The sequence below is a fragment of the Sitophilus oryzae genome, unplaced genomic scaffold, assembly GCF_002938485.1.
Source record: "Sitophilus oryzae breed Bouriz unplaced genomic scaffold, Soryzae_2.0 scaffold_1588_pilon_pilon, whole genome shotgun sequence".
NCBI lineage: Eukaryota > Metazoa > Arthropoda > Insecta > Coleoptera > Curculionidae > Sitophilus > Sitophilus oryzae.
This window is the reverse complement of record NW_022146267.1, coordinates 932,454-955,256: the sequence shown is the minus strand read 5'-3', so window position 1 is coordinate 955,256 and position 22,803 is coordinate 932,454. Positions and strand designations below refer to the sequence as shown.

The 22,803-nt window shown below is 31.8% G+C and overlaps 1 protein-coding gene and 1 non-coding gene across 4 annotated transcripts in view; one reads left to right on the top strand and one right to left on the bottom strand.

Moving 5' to 3' along the window:
• LOC115879817 (high affinity cAMP-specific and IBMX-insensitive 3',5'-cyclic phosphodiesterase 8) overlaps positions 1 to 22,803 on the bottom strand; it is a 511,035-nt gene that overhangs the window by 233,697 nt on the left and 254,535 nt on the right. The gene's annotated exons all lie outside the window — the stretch shown is intronic.
• Positions 2,246 to 2,323, top strand: Trnan-auu. Its single transcript has one exon. It is a non-coding gene; the product is annotated as a tRNA-Asn (tRNA).

Genomic DNA, 22,803 nt, shown 5'->3' with positions numbered 1-22,803 from the left:
AAAACAATTGAATGCGTCAATCAATCCTAATTTATGTCATATACTAACATACTAAATCTTGTTTTTTTATTTGAAAATGTAAAAAAAATATGGGGATGAGTCACTTTTGGGACGCACCCGGTATAAAGACAGTACCGAGTTAAATAAATGTAGTTTTCATTTTATCCACTTCCTATCACCTTCCTTGCTTTAATGGAACAGATTTATGTTTTCTTTAATTTACATAAAACATCACTTAACCAGAAAAAAAATTACAACAATCATATTTTTTTTCTCTCCCTGTCGCCGATTCTATTATATCTGTGGAATAGATCCTGTTTTGATTAATATTAGGGGTTATAAATGTTTGACTAAAATTAATAATTTATTATTAATTTCAAAAATTACGTAATTTCGATTATAAAATTTCTTCTATAACGTGTATTTTATTATTTTTATCCTTTTGGACTCTAAGACGTTTTTTAAAAACTTTTATTTAAAAAACCTGTCCTAAATCTTAATAAAATATAAAAAAGTTTAAATACGATATATTTTTAATTTAATTATAGTTTCATTAAAATAAAAAAATTACCCGGCTATGATACGGAGAGTTCAAGTGTACTTGAGAAACGAAAGACAGTGTTGTGTTTCTCGGCAGAGTCGTCAGGGAACGACCGTTACGACAGAGACAACCTATCTATCGCTCGTGTCGCACTCGTTATAACCTAAAACAATAACACAACAATAACAAGACATTGTCTGACCGCATGTTCCAGCTATTTATGAATGAGATGCTCAGTCTATATTTTATTTTAAGTCTATGATTGAATATAAATCGAACATGTCTCCATAGCGCAATGCGTAGAATTTCCGACCACGAACCTATGATTCAGAGTTCGAATCCGGGTCAAGTCAAAGACTTTTTTTATTTTATTTTGTGCATGTGTATGTGTTTATTAGTGCGGAAACTCTACGCAGTGCGCTATGGAGACATGTTCGATTTATATTCAATACTAGAATTTATAGGACTAAATTAATAAAAAATATCGGATCTTCTTTCGATGTGCAGTAGTACAGGTATCGGCAGCCAGACGGGCCGCATGCCGTTCCAGAGAGCGTAGTAAAAGATATATCAAAGAGGCAGACGTCTTAAAATACTTTCTCGAAAACGTTGCTAGCTGTTATATTAGAAAGAATAAATAAAACAACATAAATAAAACAAAATATTTTTTTGATAATAATACTCACTGAATTTTATACCTTAAAAGTTGGTAATTAACTTTAATCTTAATTTTTTTAAACTAGTAGGTACCTATTTACCTATCATGTGATGTTACCTTACAGATACTCCAGTTTTTGGTACCATACTATACGAGATGGTGTACAAACATGGTTTGTGGCTAATACATCTCTCTGGTTCTGTCTCTGGCAAACTGTGTCTCTGGACACCGAATATTAACTGTAAACTATTGTCTGGGTCAACACTTAATTTTCCCTCGAGACTTCCCCCACTTAATTTTAAAAAAGATAAAACACACGTAATAATACAGTCCAAAATGCAAAATGCAAAATATTTATCAATTCTATTTGACATAATATTATAACCAATTATAACCTATAATTTGGCAAGAGTTTGACAACTCTCAAAAATCTTAAGCCGAGTTCATACGCATCGACGTCCGTTTGTCGTTCATCGTTCCATCAAATCAATAATATTGAAAGATGATCTGTCATTTTCAAAATAGACCAATAAAACTGGTTAAAAACAACAAGAGACGATTCGTGACGGATTTATTTATAAACCCATTCATAGTTAACTTAGCTAGATATTTTCTGTCATCGTCTGTCGAAATCTTACCTGAGAAAAAAAAACAGAGTATACCTAAGTAAATTCGATCAAAAAAACTATGACTCCTGTATAAATTTTGCCATACATTTTCACTTCCTATTAATTTGGCGAATTAAATAATAACACCCTATGTCATATCCTGATCACAGTAAGCTTTCACAAAATAAAACAAAAACAAAAAAAATGTTTAATCATTGATTTATTCATTTTATCTTTTATCAATGATCGACGTAATTTTTAAAATCTGTTTCATGTACCTTTTTTTAATGGTCAAATACTCTTTTTTATTTTTTGAACAAAATAAAAACGCCTTCATCAATTTATCAAGAAAATATCGTAAATCCATAGCAGTAAATATTAAATTCGAATGATTCATCATATCGATAAATATACTCGTATGAAATAAATATACTTAATGGCCCGTTAGCTCAGTTGGTTAGAGCGCTGAACTATTCGCAAAACCAGAGGTCGTAGGTTCGAATCCTACATGGGCCCTTATTTTTTTTTTCACCATTTTCGTCAAATAATTATAAAATTATATAACATACGTATATGGAGTGGTCAGAATTAAAATGGATGAAGTTCAATTTTCTACTATTTTATAAAATATTGTTTTTCCAGCAGAGAAATAAATCAAGTCAGACTTCACGCATATTATATAGCCCGTTTCTGTTTGGTTTTTGAATGTTCTGTTGATTCCCTTCAGAAGTGAACTGGATGAAGTCCATAAAATTTAACGCTGTTGTTTGCCATTTTAACACACGTGCTAAAGTTTAGAGCTAATTTTTTTGGATAAAATGGATGACAATGAAACAAAGTTTGAACCATTTGCACCAAGTGAATCGGATTATTAGCCATCTGAAAGGTATGATTCTATGGGTTCTGAAAGGATAGTTTGATTTATCATTATTTTCACCATTACTACATCAATAAAAAAATTCATCATTGCCTTATATCTATCAAAAATAGTAGATAAAATAGTACTTTAACCACAGGTGTCGATTAGATGATACTTTAACACCGAGGATAGGTTAAAAATTCACAGATTTTGCAACATGCGCAACCATCATAGGCGTATTGAAAATACCAGACCAGGAGCGTAGATAGGTGTATGCTATGGGGGTGGTACTATGATTAAGTCGCAAAAAAAATCACCGTCGGAATTTTTTTGTCGAATTAAAACGACGGCGATTTTTTTGTCTTCAAAAAGATATAAAAACATAACACAAAAATTAAAATATAGATTTGTAAATAACATAAACAAAAATGAAACAACGACGTTTATTAGTTAATTTTCTATAAACTATAAATAAAAAACTCTAAACTATCAAAAAAAAACTATAAAAACTATAAACTATAAATAAAACTACAAAACAAAATCAAGTTTTCTAGTACGCTGTTTGGAAAACCTATCAATAACAGCATCAACCTTTATTTCAATATCTTTATGGATATTGATTAGAGTTAACCCCACTAATCTGTCCTGGCCAATAAGAACACTTTGTGTGCTTTTAATTAGGTCGAACATATTATAAACGATAAATCAACATAATTAAAAGCATACAAAGTGTTCTTATATGTCGGATATTAATTAAAAAAAATCCTTTCATAGTCAATGACTATTTCAATTCTCGTATCTCGTCAAGCGTCAGGGGGGGGTACTGTCCCCCAGTACCCCCCCCCTTATCTACGCCCTTGTACCAGACACAAGTCGGCAGTTGTCGACAATCACCTGTTTTTTACATTTTATATTAACTTGTGGTGTCATTTGGAAGAGCTGAATAGAAATATAAAAGAACTAAACCTTGTTCGTTGGAAAGCAATTTGACATTCGTGACGTCAGCACTCCGCCAGTCTAACGTAAACGTATCATTGATCGCTATTCACAAATATATTCCAGATACGTATAGTGAACAAGTTTAACGTTCGCAACGTTAAATAATTTTGATATTTGATTTTTATCGTGATGGTTTTTGTAAAAGTGAAGAATTTAGTTGGAAAATATTAATGATGGATATGAACGTGTGCGGATTCGTGATTGGTCACGATCACAGTCACGACACTATGACGGGCTCCTATACCCACGTAGGAGCCCAAAATATGCAAAAAGGGAGTCAGTTTAACTTAAGTTTAGATTAGGTCTATATTTTTTATTATGGATGGCCCATAAATTTGTATTCACCGTACAAAAAAAATACTTTTCACCAATTTTCACAATAAAAATTAAAAGTTATAAATCATAATATTTTTTTATAGAAATGAGGGAATAAGGGTGAACGGGGTGCCGGTAGACCAAGAAGATACTTGGAATGTAAATGTTAATTTATACTCGAATGGAGTTGCCTCACAGTATAGGCATATTTTGAACCCCTACCGTGCATAGTTACTGTAGATAAAAATAAATTAAAATATAGTTGGCTCCAACGATAATTTAGTTTGCAGCTTCTTTTCATCATACCTAATAAAAAACCGTCACAACCACTACTCATAGTATACCTATATATTTTTAAATATCATTATGAAATTAAAAATACATAGGTGCCCATAATATGAGTAGCGGTATTTTTTTTTTTCGTTTCATCATAACGGATTTTGTTGTGCTGAAAATAAACAGCAAAATATATTATCGATTGCAACAACTATACCTAGTTTACATTCAGTATGTCCAATTAATATAGAACATTATAACTATGCATACTTTTAAAAATTTGCCACCAATATATTTTGATAGTTGATTTTTTGAAATTATTTGTTAGCTTCTTAAACAAAACGGACATTCTAGACTTCCAAGAATTATGAAGTAATCTCACGTCAAATTTTTTTAAAATTATCGCATGCCTTAAGTATTTGCAAAGTTAACAAAAATATTTCTTTGCATACCTTGCAATTAATATATTTAATCCAATTTATCAGTTCTGCATCATATCCGAAATTTAGATTGTGTGTAACACAACGAAAAGTTAAAGTGCAACATGAACGACCAGAAAAATATCAAGTAAAAAAAATTGTTAAGTTTTAATTACTAGTTACACAGTCCTTCCCTTGAGTTCTCTTGCCTAAAATCTAATTGTCTTTCCTAACATTTTAAATATAAATGATTGAAACTCATACAAGTTTACCATAATTTAAACTTAAGATAGTCCTTAATTATATTAAAATATAACACTTACGAAGTTAATAAATATTAACTATTTCTACTTATTTTTAATCATTTAATAATTCTGATAAAAACACGCCTTGATTTTTTTATTTTAGAAATCATACGGGGTATAATAATTAATATGACTATATTAACAATACTTAAATTAAAATTGATTTGAAGGAATGCTACTGTATTACAATAATTGTAAAACACGTATGTAATAATAACTCGGAATAATATAATAATTATTTAAAACTGCTCATCGCGTTATCGATGTCGGCGTCTTGTCACTTTTATTTAGTCTTGTCAGTATTATTTTATTAGCCGTTTAGGTATAGTTTGATTTCAGATAATGCAGATTTTAATGTGCAATTTGTGGTTTTTTTATTGGATTTTTTTTGCATATTTGGTATATTCTATGAAGTGATTTTAAGTGCTCCTGACCATTTTTCAATTATTAAAGTGCCTATTTAGATACATTTAAAATGAATTAATTCGTGTATAGTATTTATATTACGAGTTTGCTTATTTTTTTATGAGCTGTATTTTTTGCCCATTAAAATAAACATAGCTTACTAGATCACTAGCTAGCCATTTTTAAATACAGGGTGTTAATTAAGTATCTGGCCAAACTTCAGGAGGTGATTCTTTGAGTGTTTTAAGGCAAAAAGTTCATATAAACATGTGTCCGGAAATGTATAATTTTTGTATAATAGGTACGGGGGAGGGGAAGAGTTAGATTAAAATAGCCAAACTGTACCTAACAACCCATATGCCTTGACGCATATTCTTTTTTATATTTTTTATAATAATATGGTCTTTCTTTATCCGCCGACCCAGACAAACATCCATATCCATAAAATAGTTGGCTCACACACACACACACAGACTGATAAATTAATAAGACCTCATTTCGGCCCTCAAACGTCCTTCGATGATCAACGCCGGCTAAACTATCGACTTACGTGTTGACAAGTTGATTAGGCAGGTTATTGAAATCGTGTGGCATCGAGCATGTCGTTTTTTCAAAGATGGGTCCCATATAAACGCGGCCAGAAGTATTTTCAATACTAAAACTTTATTTCTTGCCTCTTTTAATTGCCTCCATTTTTGAAAATTTTTGTATTCCTTTTCATAAGTTATTGGGAATTTAAATAGAAGTAGTTTGGATATGGCGTTTGTCGCCTCAGCCTGAATATCTGTTAGTAATTTACTTATTTCGTTTTGAGCTATTTCTCTCGGCTCCAATTCAATCAGCAATCGACACGAAAGAGAATTAAAAAATATTGACTCAAAACTGACAACTAAAGAGACAGCTTTATTTATTTGTCAAATTACATAAAAACCAACGCCAACCCAGCACAATATTTTTTCTACTCCTAATAAATTCCTTGAAATAATTTCTGAATATTTTTTAAAACGTAACTCGCTATGGAAAAAATATGGTTTTATACACGACGATGAAATACCATTTTATGGTCTTGTATAAAAAATAACTAAAAGACAATTGCTTTTTTCATAAAAATTGTTTAAAAACAATTTCATATCAAAAATTTGATCCAAGTTTCCATATTTTTGTCTATACACGGCTAATAACAAAACTATTGAATTTATTTACCGAACATATTCTCTCAAACAATATGTCTTATACGATGACAAATTTTAAAATATTGTTTGCCGGAAAGACGATATCTAAGAGGACAGCAACATGTTCGATAGCAAAGCAGAAAAAAACTAAGAGAAAATGTGGAAAGCTTTTCAATTTCCACCCTATGAAGATGTTACACGTGTCTCCACGCGTCAAGAAAAAGATTGAGAGCGACAATACCAAAAAATATATCAATACGCTGTTTGTTATATCGAAAAATAGTGAAAATTGAGTTTATTGGTCTTTCAAGTTTCTCAACTGTTGTTTTATAAAAATTCAAGTGGGGTATTATAGAAATTATCTTTATTAAAAAGTAATATAGGCATATTTGTAAATTTGTTCTTAGTAACTTAGCAACCTACACAATCAGGGTCGGACTGGCCTATAGTCGATTGCCACCCGGACCCCAGCCTTCGCGGACCCCCCTATCTTAAGACCTACATATAAAATAGTTCATTATTTATTCTTATATAAACGGAAAAAATAAATTGTAATAAACCCCCAAATGTAGAAAACACTGCTGCATTTGCCTCTAAAATGGTACTATATTAGTATAGGCATCACGTTGTAGCTTTTATCTTTTATTACAAGAAATTACCTCGGCCCCTCTGGTCCAATCCGTAACAATAAATACAACAAATCTATAAAGAAACCATAAGCAACTTACGAAACAGTTTCTGAGGCATGAGGGTCACAATAGTAACAAAAAGGCAGATGAAATGACCAAACAAGAACAAGACTCATCATTTCCATAATAGGCATCTAAAGCTGGCGGGATTGACTGATGAAGCCATGTCAATGCCAAGTTTTGTCAATCTGAAGAAGAAACGACAGAACATATTTTATGTCAGTGCGACAGCCTAGCAGAAGTGTTGTTCTTTGCACTAGACAATGATAGGCCCTTAACAAAGAGCTATAGAGAGGGTTAAAAAAAGCAAAACAATCTCATTTGGCACATTAAAGCAACAAATCAGTGTTCTAAGTACCACTATAAAACAGTTATATAATATGAAACTCCTATTACTCTAAATTTATAGAACTGGATTTAGTATAAAATATACCTATACAAACTTTTAAAAATGTACATAATTATATAAAAAAATGTTAAATTAATATCTAAAAAAGGTTCTATTATTGCTATAAATTCCCTCTTACTGAATATAATAAATAAAAATCTTTGTGTCTTGTTGCCTAGTGTAATTCTAACAAGTTATATCTGTTGCGCAACTTTCTATGGGGTTTATTTAAAGTTCTCCGCTAGAGCTGGCTCTAACCATTCTCTTATCCCGAGGTTATTCCAAAGATACAAAGCTAGCCCTCAAGACTAAGCGACGTTTCGATTTCGAAAGGACTGGGGCCTAAGGGCGAAAAGTTTTCAGAGTTTGGCCTAGTGACGTAAATAAAAGAAACTTTCTTTCGGAAATGAATGTATCATTCATCATTTCATGATGTTTAATTTGGGATATGTACTGTGTTTTTTTTTAATAAGTTAGTTAAAATTCGCTGATGACATCCTAATTGCCAATAGTTCTGAAGAATTACAAGCACAAATTAATGAACTAACACAAAACTGGAAATAGTAGAAGGATATATATATTTGGGAAAACTAATACACAGATCGGGATCTTTACTACCAGAAATCAACAGAAGAATTAAGTTAGCATGGATGGAAGAAACTCAATCATATTCAAATCTACAATGCCACATTATCTAAAGAAGAAAGCATTCGACCAATTACGGATATACAGGGTGTTGCATCGTCGAGCGGGACATAGGAAATCCCATGTAAATTTTAATGGAATCAATTATTGGCTTCCCTAATTATTTTAGAGACTAATTCTATTTAGGTTTATTGAAGAGCACTAAAACCCATATTCAAAAGAATAACTTTAGATATTTTTGATTAGCTCGTTTACGAGTTATCGCCGATTTCTTTTTAAATATTTCTCCTTTCTTATGACCCGGTATTTACTTATGAGCACCAGTCAAGGTAAAAGATAACTGTCAAATGAAGTTGTCATTTCAGAAATTTACCTATTTAGTGCTTTATTATTATTGAAAACTCATTCGTACATCGGAAATCTTAAAGATGTATTTATAAATACAAATTAATATGAATTAAAGTAAAATAAAGTAATCAATTACAAGGTTAATCGTAGTATTATTAAAATATTCAATAACTTATTAATTTAGGTACTATTAAATTGTTAGAACTTTAGGATTTAAGAAGATGTTCAAATATTCCTCCATCGACTGCTAGACAATAACCCAAGCGATCATAAAATTCTCTTCTTACATTCGCTAGTTGGTAAACTGAAATTCTATTGCATTCGGCAGAAATAGCATTTTTTAACTCGTCTAGATTTAGGTATTTTTTATCCATGTATATCCTGTTTTTTAAATGGCTCCAGAGAAAGAAATCATTTGGCGAAGTATCAGGAGACCTTGCTGGCCAATTTACTGTATGATTTAGGCCAATAACGTTTCCGTTAAAACTATTGTCTAAATATTCCCGAACAGCCAGGGTACTATGTGCCGGGCAGCCATCCATTTGGTACCAAACTTCCTGTTTTTCCCTAGCGGCATCATGTAAAGCAGGTAAAATATGATTTTCGAGTAGTTCCAAATAATCTTCTGCATTTCCCTGCCCAAACATTTACTTTCTGTGGATATTGCGTCCTTGTTTCGACAAATCTGTGTTGGTTTTCTCTGTTCCAATATCGATAATTTTGAACACTGGGCGCCGTATTTCGTCCCCATCTTGTAGCTCTTGATGCTTTTCATATCTGAAGGAATAGTATTTCTGTCGTTTCAAAATTCGAAACGCTGTAGTGGGATCTATTCCTATTTTACCCTCAAGTTTCCTTGTGCTGATCTTTCCATCGTTCTCTTCCACGCACAATAAAACTTCCAAGTCGGTATCATTTCTTGCATCTTCTCTTTGTTCCTGCCTTGCTTCACATCTGCAGTTATTTATTAGGATACTTTTGGTCTCAAATCTCTGGTTATTCCTTGCGTTTGTAGATTTTCCAGGTGTCGGTCTATTCGGATACAGAGCAGCAAACATGTCCGACACATTTTGATAACTATTTCCTTGATAATACCATTTAATCATCAATACTTTTTCTTCGGTAGTGTAATTCATGGCTAATATTTTCGATGTAGGTATATGAGTTTTTAATAATAATAATAAAGCACTAAATAGATAAATTTCTGAAATGACAACTTCATTTGACAGTTATCTTTTACCTTGACTGGTGATCATAAGTAAATACAGGGCCATAAGAAAGGAGACATATTTAAAAAGAAATCGGCGATAACTCGTAAACGGGCTAATCAAAAATATCTAAAGTTATTCTTTTGAATGTGGGTTTTAGTGCTCTTCAATAAACCTACATAGAATTATTCTCTAAAATAATTAGGGAAGCCAATAATTGACCCCATTAAAATTTACATGGGATTTCCTATGGAAATGGTTGAATAAACTGAAAATGGTGATGATGATGATGTAGTTACACATCAGATATGCTGTAAAAATTTAGAAGATATGATCCAAGTCAGGACTGTAAGGGTTTAAACCCTTTTAAGTGCTGTAATTTCCTCAGGAAGCATCTTGAAGTTTTCTGCAGCATTTTTTTACCTAACCTAACCTAATCTGTATAATATTTTATTAATTATAAGTTATTTAAATTAGGAACGCTTATTTTTTTAAACAACCTCATAGTACCATACTACATTAGCTTTAATAATAATTAAAATTAATTTACCAAGTTCCTTAATTAATTCTTAAGTAGTTCGAATTCCGCCTCAACCGATGGATTTTCGATTCTAAACTTAACTATTTACAGGAACAGGTCCCCCGAGTGATATAATTTTTATTCTGAAAACGGAAAATTCTCTTATCTCCAACTTTTCCACGACATCTAGGAATTTCAACTGAACAGTCTGATGGCTGCTATAAAATTCGAGTTCCGCATGAAATGCGGTCCGACACATTTCAACATTCTTTCTCTTAAGGAACGATCGATAGTGGCCTTTAAATTAGGCTGAGTAGGTATTTGTTCGTACGAGGGTAGCCTGAAAAGTTTCCTACTTAGAAATGTTACAACACTTTTTTTTAATCAAAAAATTATGTATACAGGGTTGTTCACCACATACGACACGGAGTATTGCAGCTACATGATTAGATTTTTACATATTGTAAGTTTTGGGTTCGTTGAAGGACTATTAGAGCTACAATTTAAAAATATTTTTACAAGATACACAGTGTCCAAACCAAATAAATAAAAAATATGAAAGTTGTATTTTTTTAAATGGAACACCCTATATATTATTACATTTTTAATTTCCACGATTAAAATAAAGGCAAATTTGATTAAGGTTTATTACACTTAAACCTTACCGTTCTTGAAATATTTTCAATTTTGTGAAATTCCAGTGAAAATTTTAAGGCTTCATTTCTCCAAGGGTATCAAAGTTTTTAATACTAAATATTTACTGAAGTTTATTTATTAATCAATTATTGTGTTCCAATAATAAAAATAATACTACCTCATACAGAGTGTCTAAAATTTTATTTTAAATAATTGCTAGCTTTAAACGGCAATAACTTGTTTAATTTAAATGGAACGCCCTATATATTTTAGGAGAATCAGATGCATAATTTAGTTGTCTATCAAATTGTATTATACCACTTTTTACCTATCCCTTCAAGTTTTCGTAGAAAATGCATTTTCTTATAATTTAGACCTCATTTATCAATATACTCATGGAATTTTAACATTTTAGATTGTTTTTAAAGCAACAAATGTACAAAATGTACAGGCTAGTAATATTATAGTTTTTAGCAAAATGTTAATATTACTAGCCCATTTGTATGCAAAAAGAAAACTATTTAAATCTTTATAAAAGATTATACCATTAATTAAATATACCACCATTATTTCCGCCCAAATACTAATTAATTACATACTTAATTATGCTCGTTAATAAATTATTCTAAATAAATGTGGATTTGAATCAAAAATCAATATAATAATAAGTTATAAAAATGAATGTCTCTGTTGTTATAAATAAGCATTTGTCAAAAAATGAAATATCATTTTTGAGGTGTTACTTTTTACCACACTGTCTAAAACACATAAAAATTCAGTTTTTTAGTATTTGGAGCAATTATTATTAATAAACGCAAACAGTCAATTAATGTAGTTTGAATACTGGAATTATATTAATCGGTCCTTTAACAAATATTTAAACAGTTTTTATTTTATTTTTTAATGAAATAAACAAACTATATCGACAATATTAGTATCTGTACTCTTTAAAAATTTGGTACATCTTTAAAAATAATCTAAAATGTCAGTATTCCATGGGTATATTGATAAATGAATTTAAAATTACAATAAAATGCATTTTCTACGGAAACTTGAAGCGATAGGTAAAAAATGTTATAATACAATTTGATAGACAATTAAATTGTGCATCTGATTCTCATAAAATATACAGGGTGTTCCATTTAAATTAAACAAGTTATTGCCGTTTATAGCTAGTAATTATTTAAAATAAAATTTTAGACACTCTGTATAAGACAGTATAATTTTTATTATTGCAACACAATAACTGATCAATAAATAAACTTCAGTAAATATTTAGTATTAAAAACTTTGATACCCTTGGAGAAATGAAGCCTTAAAATTTTTACTGAAATTTCACAAAATTGAAAATATTTCAAAACGGTAAGGTTTAAGTGTAATAAACCTTTATCAAATTTACCTTTATTTTAATCCTAGAAACTAAAAATGTAATAATATACAGGATGTTCCATTTACAAAAATACAACTTTGATATTTTTTATTTATTTGGGACACTCTGTATCTTGTAAAAATATTTTTAAATTGTAGCTCTAATAGTCCTTGAACGAACCCAAAACTTACAATTTGTAAAAATCTAATCGTTTAGCTACAATACTCCGTGTCGTATGTGGTGAACAACCCTGTATATTTTAAAAAAAATTAAATGAAAACAACAAACTCTCTTGCTTTATTTTTGAAATGTACTTTTTGCAATGTAATTAAATATACTGTGACTGTAGTGTAAATCCGACGGTTTATTATACCGGGTGCGTCTCAAAAGTGGCTCACCCCTATAACTTTTCTATTTTTTCAGTTAAAAAACGAGATTTGGTATGTTAATATATGACATACATTAAGATTGATTGACGTATTCAATTGTTTTCGGTCACTTCCTGTTTCACCGGAAATTATTACAACTTTTGATTTTTAAATGGCACCCTCGGTACTTTTTAACTTTATTCGATAGAAAATGACATTCTGAATAGAATGACATATCATATGTCAACTTTTGACATTCTTGTTTAATAAAAAACCGAATTTTAAATTTCAATCTAGAGTGCCATGGCTATGTTAAAAACACAAATTTTTAATCAAGGAGCCTTGGAAAAATAGGTTTGATCGTCTAATGTTTTTTGTGTCTCGTCCTGGCCGCTTAAAAGATGCCCAAATCGTATTTTTAATCATATCTCAATTTATTCAAATGGAACAAGGGTGGCTCATTGGCATATTTGGCAAAAGCATTTTTTTAAGAATAATTTGACACCACACACTTGGAATTTCGAGTCAAAAAAAAAAATTTTTCGTTACGCACCGCAAGTTATAATTTCAAATAAACCATATGCGAAAATGTCAAAAGTTGACATATTACATCTTATTTTCTATCGAATAAAGTAAAAAAATACCTACGGTGCTTATTATATAATATAATAAACATTTATCTCCTATTCAGTATAAAATAGAGTCCTTTAATCACATTGTTTAATATTTAATTACCATCTAATCCATTTCAAATTAACAGCAAACGTTGTTGTTCAAAATAGGGCAACGTGGTAACGAACCTATGAATGGTTCGATGAGAACAAAATAATCCGCAATACCATTGATCCTCGCAATTTCCATTCGTTATCGGTATCAACAAATTTAATTGCTAATGGCCGCGGGGAACTATACAATGTGTATAAAAGCATAATGAGTTTATAATTAATATGAGTAAACTAGAAAGAGGCTTACAATAGGGGTAGGAAAATTAGAACGATTAACACAGTTCTGGTTTTTAATCAGGTTAATGCTGGAAATGAATAGATTAATATAAAATTTCAAGATATGTACAAAATATAGTTGACATACAAACATACCCAATATTTAGTATAATTGGAGGATCTCTCTTTCTATTTTAAATTTTCATTAGTAATTCCACAATAGGTCATGAGAAAGATATTATTTTTCTAAAAAAGTTTAGAATATAGAATGTAAAAGAGGGGTGTTAATCTAAGGTTGGCAACCGTCCTCTATTCCAGAGGACAATCCTCTTTTTGTTCTCACTGTCCTCTTTTCTCTCGCGTATTGAAAAAGTCCTTTTTTTACATACCAAACTCAAAATCTAAAATATGTTTGTGTATCGCCACAATGCGTTAAAAAATTGTTAATCTGTGTCTTTCGCTACTGCCACTTGTTTGTACAGAAAAGAAGTCGAAGAAATATTTATGTAAAAGAAATATTTCTGAAAGCGATAAACATATTTAACTACATACACCGGAAAAGTCTAGGGATATTACAATTTTATCCAGCCATCATCAGTAATTTTATTATTTGCATTTCTGATATAATAAAATTAAAATAAACAAATAGTTTACAGGACGTATTGGAAATAAAAATGCAAAATTTACCGAATTTTTCAAATTTACCTTGATTTTTATTGAACTCAAAAAATACACACCATTTTTTTTAATTCTAAACTGTGATTTAAAAAAAAAGATAAAACCATTTTTAGTTAATAAAGGGTATGGCCTCCTCTACTGTTCATTACAGCCCTACATCGTCTCTCCTGATCAGGTTGTCGATCTCTTCTTGAGGTACAGCCTGCCACGCTGCATTTACGGCCCGAACCAGATCCCTACGAGTTTCACGAAGCATACATATTCTCAAAATTCTTCTTTGGACCGCGTCCCATACATGCTCGATGGGGTTGAGGTCAGGAGATTGTGCCGGCCAGGGTAAGATGTTTAATTGAAGAGCATTGATAAACTCACTTACCACTCTGGCTGTATGAGGCCGTGCATTGTCATGCATGAGAATGAAGTTTCTCCCAAAATCATTGGCATATGGTAACACGACAGGTTCAAGAATTAAATCAGGATATGTGATTTCTGTTAGAAACCTTTCAAGAAAAACGAGATCGGTTTTTCGGCATAACTGGACTCCTCCCCAGACCATAACTGTTTCACCCTCGGTTTCACCTTGATAAGGGTGCACTTCCTGAACATGATCCAACCGAATAAGATTTCCCGGTTCTCTCCATACCCTAAGCCTTCTCGAATCCGGATGAATTCCAAAGCGTGACTCATCCGTGAAGAGAACATTGGCCCATTGTTCATTCGACCACTGAACATGATCTTGAGCCCACAAATATGGTACCTCTCGATTTCCTCTCGTTAAGGGTTGAGCTCTCCAGGGGCGTCTGCTTCTTAAGTTGACCTCTCTTAATCTATTGCGAACAGTGTCAGGATTAACGGTTACATTATGTGTTTCCTGGAGAATTAAACTAAGCTCTGGTGCTGTAAGAGTCGGTCGGCGTCGAGTATTTAATTGTAAAAAATAATCTTGCTGAGGGGTAGTAATGCGATGTCGCCCTGTGTGCCTTTCAGCAACATCACCACTTTCACGGTAGCGTGCACTTAATCGCGATATTACACTTTGCGTTGTATTTAATGCTCTAGCTACGTCGATTTGGCGCATTCGAGCTTCGAGCATACCCATGGCCCTTAGCATCTCGTCTCTGTTAAGATGTCTACGCTCCATAATGTCGTTTAATACTAAACAGAGTTATTTGAATGAATTCTGGCCGGTTATCATAAAATCATAGCCAGTACAGGTTAAATTCGAAGAATTGATGCTAGGTGCTTTTTATACATTTGACAAAAAATGCACAAACACTTTTGCAAATATCCCAAATTTAGAAATAACTAGTGCCACTACTTTGTTTCAGTCGAAGTAGAAAGAATCGGCCTACAAATATGTGGTTGTTTATTCAAAACATTTATTTTTAACTTTAATAAAATTATATCCCTAGATTTTTCCGGTGTGTACATTTTATATTTACTTATTGTTGGTTCATGTATTGACAAAAAAGTTTTGTTGAAAATGGGTTGTTTTATTTTAACAAGTTTAATTGAGTATAAATATTTTTAAGAAAATAAGAAAGACCATCAATCGCATACCATTGACATAACTTTTTGGTAAATTCTAGACATTTGGGCAAGGTTTCAAAAAATGTTTCACCTGTGCCTCTTTTTTACCCTCTCGTCCTCTATTTTTTATTTTGAAAGTTGGCAACCCTATGTTAATCACCGCGGCCTTACAGATCTATTGCGTCCCCCATCATACAGTCTCAGACCTTTGAGAAAAATCAGTATCTGAGACGGTTTTACAGATATTACTTCTCCATCTCCAATACCAATCGTACCACAGTTCATGGCACGAATTGGTTGTCGTCTCGGTGCACTCAGTGATGAGGAGACAGTGTCGTGTTAAAAACCTCGTAACAATCCGAAGATCCGAAGAACCAAACCACAATCTTTGATTTTTCTCGGTCGTAAGTTCTCAGAAATTTCTTCGAGACTGTCTTAAACCGTTGCAGGATTCCTATTCCATGTTACGGATGAAGTCTTCCAGGTTCTTGTGTTCCGTTTTAAGTTGGTTCCCACTTGGAAGGCAGAACGGTTCGGGTCCAGTTAGTGTAGTTTGCGTTACCCTTGTGACCTTCGTGCCCAAGTACTCTGAATAACCAGCATATTGGGTGAGCATAACAATGTTATTAAAATTCCTCTTTTGGCTCATATTCCCAATAAATCCACAAAATTAATGAAATTATTTTTATTATTGACAAACGGTCAGCTTCTTGTAGTGGTCCTTCCTCTCTCAATATATAGTTCAATTATAGTCATTGGGGATTTTTGCTTGGGAAAAAGTCCGGGAGTTTTGCAACTTTGCAGGTTTATAGGTTTTGGGGTCCCTAACTAAAATCCCTAAAATGCACATTTCCAGACTTGCCGCCGGCGCCGCCATCTTGCCAAGATGGCGCCCAAAATCGGTATTTTGTGAATATCTCGAAAACTATGCGTTTTTCGCGAAAATTTGAGGAGAGCAAAATTAAAGAGAATAAAATTTCATATAAAAAAGGTTTTATGATTAGGGTTAACTAGAAGTAGTTTTAATTTAGTTTCTTCAATTTTTTCTTAAAACAGTGGCGTGTCATTAATTTGCTCAGTAATTTATGAATAATTCATTTTAGTTATTGAAAATGTGTACTAGCGTTTCCACACCACCCAAGAGGTAAAGTACATGGCATGGCGCGTTTATTTTAACGTGGTCTCCCCGGAGGCCTACTCCACTAGATAAATTAAAAACTTTAACTTATCTGCACAAGCCCGACGGATCTGGCTCATTGATCTCAAAGTCGATCGTGTCTGCTGTGCTGGGCTCATCAGGGTGGTCTCTCAATACGTCCAACTCTTCATCTTCAGCCACCAGAGGGATATCTACAGGCAAGTTCAACTCCTCTTCATCGGATTCGTCGAGTGACACTTCCATCACATCCGCAGGCTTTACCTTAGTTGTTGCATTTACAGGATAAAAATGCCAATAGGGATTTTGGAGCTGGATCTTTCAACGTTGTGACTGGAGTAATGCCTGTTATTGTTTTCTTCCAACCCCATTCTTCGGCATCTGTGGTACAACCAGACCAATGCTGAACCTGGTGGTAAGTTCGCAATGAATGCTGTCCAGCACGACAATTAATTATTCCTAAATTAATGAGCGAATTAATGATACGCCACTGTTTCATGACAAAATTGAAGAAACTAAACTAAAACTAGTTTTAGTGAACACTAATCGTAATTGTCGATCGGAAAATCGACTATATTATGTATATCATACATTAAGCAAAATTGTAAAAATGCCAGGAATTTTGTGCCTAAACGGTTGACTTTAGCGAAAATTTTCATAGAACCTTTATTCTCTTTGATTTTGCTCTCTTCAAATTTTTGCAAAAAACGCATAGTTTTCATATTATATATTAGATATTTACAAAATACCGATTTTGAACGCCATCTTGGTAAGATGGCGGCGCCGGCGGCCAGTCTGGAAATGTGCGTTCTATGGATTTTAGTTAGGGACCCAAAAACCTATAAACCTTTTTTAATCCCCAATGACTGAACTAATAGCAAATATTAGTATTCAACTATAACATTTTGATCATTACAGTTGAGGGTTGGAACCTTTGGTGTTACACAGCAAAATAAAAACACTAAATCACCACCATACACCAAAACACTTTTACTTTTACACTGGACGCGCGTTTCGCTAACCATGTTAGCATCATCAGCAGATGATTATAAACTCCATGATTTAAAAAACCAAATATCTGCTCCTAATAACCTAATCCTAGTAGTAAACTTACGATAAAGATTCAGTTCCGTTGACCGTGAAGCCATCGAAGATTACAGTTGAGGGTTGGAACCTTTGGTGTTACACAGCAAAATAAAAACACTAAATCACCACAATACACCAAAACACTTTTACTTTTACACTGGACGCGCGTTTCGCTAACCATGTGAGCATCATCAGCAGATGATTATAAACAAATTTTAACTAAGGTTATAGTTTATAATGATGATGCTAACTTAATGTTTTATTGAGGCTGTTAATGTTTATTATCATGTTGGACTGATCACTTCTTGATATAATTTTTAGTAGCTAATATGTTTATAGATTATAGCACTTGAATTTATATTGTTACATTTTTTGCAATGTTTAACACAAAAGGAACAAAACTGAAGTTAATTCAGACTAAAAAACAGGGGAAGTTGCCAATAATGACCAAAATGGAATTGAATGGGTTTATTGACCGTATAATCCTGCCCTCGATCCACCTCAAATTGTTTGTTTTGGGATTTACTCAGAAGTAAGTAATTTGAGTTAAAGGGTTAAATCCTGTAATGGAAATTAAATTGTGCGAATTATAAAAAGTTAGTTAAGCATTAACGTCATACAATTTCGCAATAATCTATAGAGCTTTAGGCTTTAACAGAGAATAATTTGGTTATTATGAATCTATTGTACTGAAGCTGTGGTTGGTTCCTTGTGAAACATCGTTGAAATATTAGTATTTTAATAAAGCACGCTTTTAGATGTTTCAAAAAACTTTTAATAAGAGTAACTTTAACTCTACATATATGTTTCGGCTTGTTAGGCCTTTTTCAAGAGGTTTTTAAGAACTAATCGTCTAACTACACTGTAACTATATATATATTTGCTATGGGGGTGGGTTCAGAGAGTTTACAATAGGGGTAATAAAAAATGTAGAGAGAATTTAGAAATCCTTGTTGGTCGTTAACATTATTTTCGTTTTTAACAGATTTTAGTATTTCTAACTGTTCAATGTAATTTAAACGTCTACCTTTTGTTTCTCTGTGTAGTAACTTAATTGAGTTTTCATTAATTTTGTGATTATTTACTATACAATGAGTTGCAAGACCAGAACTATGCTGGAGATTATTAATATACTTTACATGTTCTTTAATCCTTATATCTAAATTTCTACCTGTTTGGCCTATGTACACGGCATCACAGTATTGCAATCCACCCTATATACACCCGACTTATTTTTGACATTAGTTTTGTCTTTATTATTTAATAAAATTTGACCTAAATTTCTTTTATTTACGTTAATAGTTTTACATCCTATTTTATTGAGATTATTTGATATTTTGTTAGTTAAATTAGGAATGTAGTTTAAAGGTTGATAATTGTTATTGTCTTTAGAATTAGCGGATTAAAAATTTTTCATTAATATTTTCTTTTGTTTTTTCTTTAGCATATTATCAATAAGGGAACACTTATATCCATTGTTGATGGCGATTTGTTTAATAATATTTAACTCTTTTTTAAAATTCTCTGGGCTCAGTGGAAACATTACTAATCTATGAATTAAACTATGAAAGGGTGACATTTTGATTTGCCAGGATTGGTGTGATTGACTATGTACCGTATGATCGAAAAAAAACGGCGTCCAGTTGGCTGGGAAACGACGATCGATGACATTTCCCATATAAATTTACATATAAAATGACAGCGATCTTCATTTCATAGCCAACGCTGACGCCGTTTTTTCTCGATCATACGGTATTACAGTGTCTGTGGTAGTGGGTTTTCTGTAAATATTAAATTGTAATCTATTAGACTGTTTTATAATTGTAACATCAAGAAAATTGATGGTATGAATACCTTTTTCAATAGTAAATTGTATTCTCGGGTTAATTGAATTTAATAATGTTAAAAAACTGTTTAAATTTCTCTCGGTGCCTGACCAAATACAAAAAATGTCATCTACATATCTTGCCCAATAATTTATTTTTGATATTAAACTACTCTTGTTTTTAAATAGCTTCTTTTCAAAATCTGCCATAAATATACAACATATATGTAGAGTTAAAGTTACTTTTATTAAAAGTTTTTTGAAACATCTAAAAGCGTGCTTTATTAAAATACTAATATTATGAATCTATTTTTCTTTAAAACTAGACAAAAAATGTTAAGTTAACAATTGTAATACATTAAAATTTATATTGGAATTCAATATTTCATTTTTTTTTCTTTGCTATACACGGTTTCCTATGTAAAAATGCACATTATAAAAATCTCGTAAACCCGAAGAGCTATAAAGATAAATATATTACAGAAACGTTGCGCCTTACTGAATCCTACAATGTCATGTTTGTGAATCTTTAAAAACGATTTCTTCCTATGATATTTGGATAAACCGAACTTTTTCGAGTTCGTTTTTATTTTATGCTGACTCGTTAAAAAGATATGACAATACCAACTGTATGATGTGTATGATTCTTATAGCTATACTTTTCTGCTCTACAAGTTGATGCTTTAGGTTTCATCCCTAACAATCGTCATCATGTCTCGAGGAAAGCCAGTGCACTGTACTTTGTGCACACCTAAATCCGTTAGCGACATAATTTTGATTAACCATAGCAGATACAACTTCTAGACTTAATACCATCTCTGCTAGAGCAGGGTTCGGAAGTAGTTAATTAAGACGTAATTTACCTGATTAACTACGTGTAGTTTTTCTTCAAAAACTACGTCTTTTCCCGTTCATTAAGTACATGAAAACTACGTTAATAAACTATGTATTGATATTATGAATCACTTTCCTTTGTATGAGGTGTAATAGAGATAATATGATGTAAATATTATATTTAAAGCCATATTTCTTCTGTTTTCTTAAATACATTATGTGTTTTTAAAGCTTCAACTTATTAAAACCTCACCTCAAAATTCACCTTTAATATTTGAAAGTTACATACATAAGTTACATAAACTACACCCTCTACATAAACTACATTAACTACATGCCATGTAGTTTATGTAGTTTTTAAAAGTAACATGTAGTTTTTCGAACCCTGTGCTAGAATAACGGCCCAATGGCCAACAGACAATAATAATATGATTTTTTAATAACATTCCATTCCAATTTTGAACAGTGACATTACATAAATAATAAACACGATTACATAAGTCTGTTGACTGGGACAAAAAGCAAAGGCATGGTTTTAATATAAAATTTACGAAAAAAATGTTAGTGTACCCTCAAAAAAATATCTCCAAAAAATTAAAGCTATTGAGATGAACCAACAAATAAACTATCGAGAAAAGATGCATCTAGATGATAAAATAATTTTCAAATTCCTTGCATTTTAAAAATATTCCACAGGGTGGTCCAAACTTTCACCAAAATAACAGCATTTATCCAGGGCCGTTCCTGGCGAGCGTGCAGTGCGTGCACGCACGTAGGCGCAATATTTTGGGGGTGCAAAATCAAAGGGTCAATCAGTACTTTGTAACAAAAAACCGATACACTTTTTTGCCAATAAACAAATACTTAAACCATCATAGGATAAAGTTTGCTTAGCGTCTTTTTTGCTTTGGCCGCACCGAATAAACAAGTCTAGGGCAATCTGTCGGCAACACATTGATCTCATCTATTTATTTTTCATTTTATTCATTTTATGGAAAGCACTGTTCATTAAAATGTTGTATCCTATCTTATAGGGCCTGTTTCTCTCTACAATTTCCTGTCTCACAATGTACCGTTTGTGTCGGGGAAGAGATCATAGTTTCATAGTTGTCGATTTTCGAAAGAAATCAGTACATGTAGTATTATTTCGTATTTTTTTCATTTTATTGATTTTATGGAAAGCACTTTTCATTAAAATGTTGTATCCTATGTTATACGGCTTGTTTCTCTCTACAATTTCCTGTCTCACAATGTACTGTTTGTGTCGGGGAAGGGTTCATAGTTTCATAGTTGTCGATTTTCGAAAGAAATCAGTACATGAATATTATTTCGTATATTTTTCATTTTATTGATTTTATGGAAAGCACTGTTCATGAAAATGTTGATCCTATGTTATAGGGCTTGTTTCTCTCTACAATTTCCTGTCTCACAATGTACTGTTTGTGTCGGGGAAGGGATCATAGTTTCATAGTTGTCGATTTTCGAAAGAAATTAGTACATGTATATTATTTGGTATTTTTTTCATTTTATTGATTTTATGGAAAGCACTGTTCATTAAAATGTTGTATCCTATGTTATAGGGCTTGTTTCTCTCTACAATATCCTGTTTCACAATGTACCGTTTGTGTCCGGGAAGGATTCATAGTTTCATAGTCATTTTCGAAAGAAATCAGTACATGTGTATTATTTCCGAATTTTAGTTTATTGTTTTTATGTATTTCATATAAAATGGGTCAGTTTTTTCCTTTAGGGTAGTATTTTTGTTACTAAATATTTGTGGTTTTGTTTGTTTTATTTATTTAATAATTGTTTTTATACTTTAATTAGAATATTTTTTTTTTACATTTCCAATTACATATTGCTCGTTTGTCGCAGAACATAAATTCTTTAAGTTTTTGAGATTAAGATTAAAATATATAATTGATTTAAATATAAAAAAGGCGCACCAAAGAATGCTGCACGTAGGCTCCAGATACTCAAGAAAGGGCCTGCATTTATCCCTCATATAATTGATAGATGGAGACC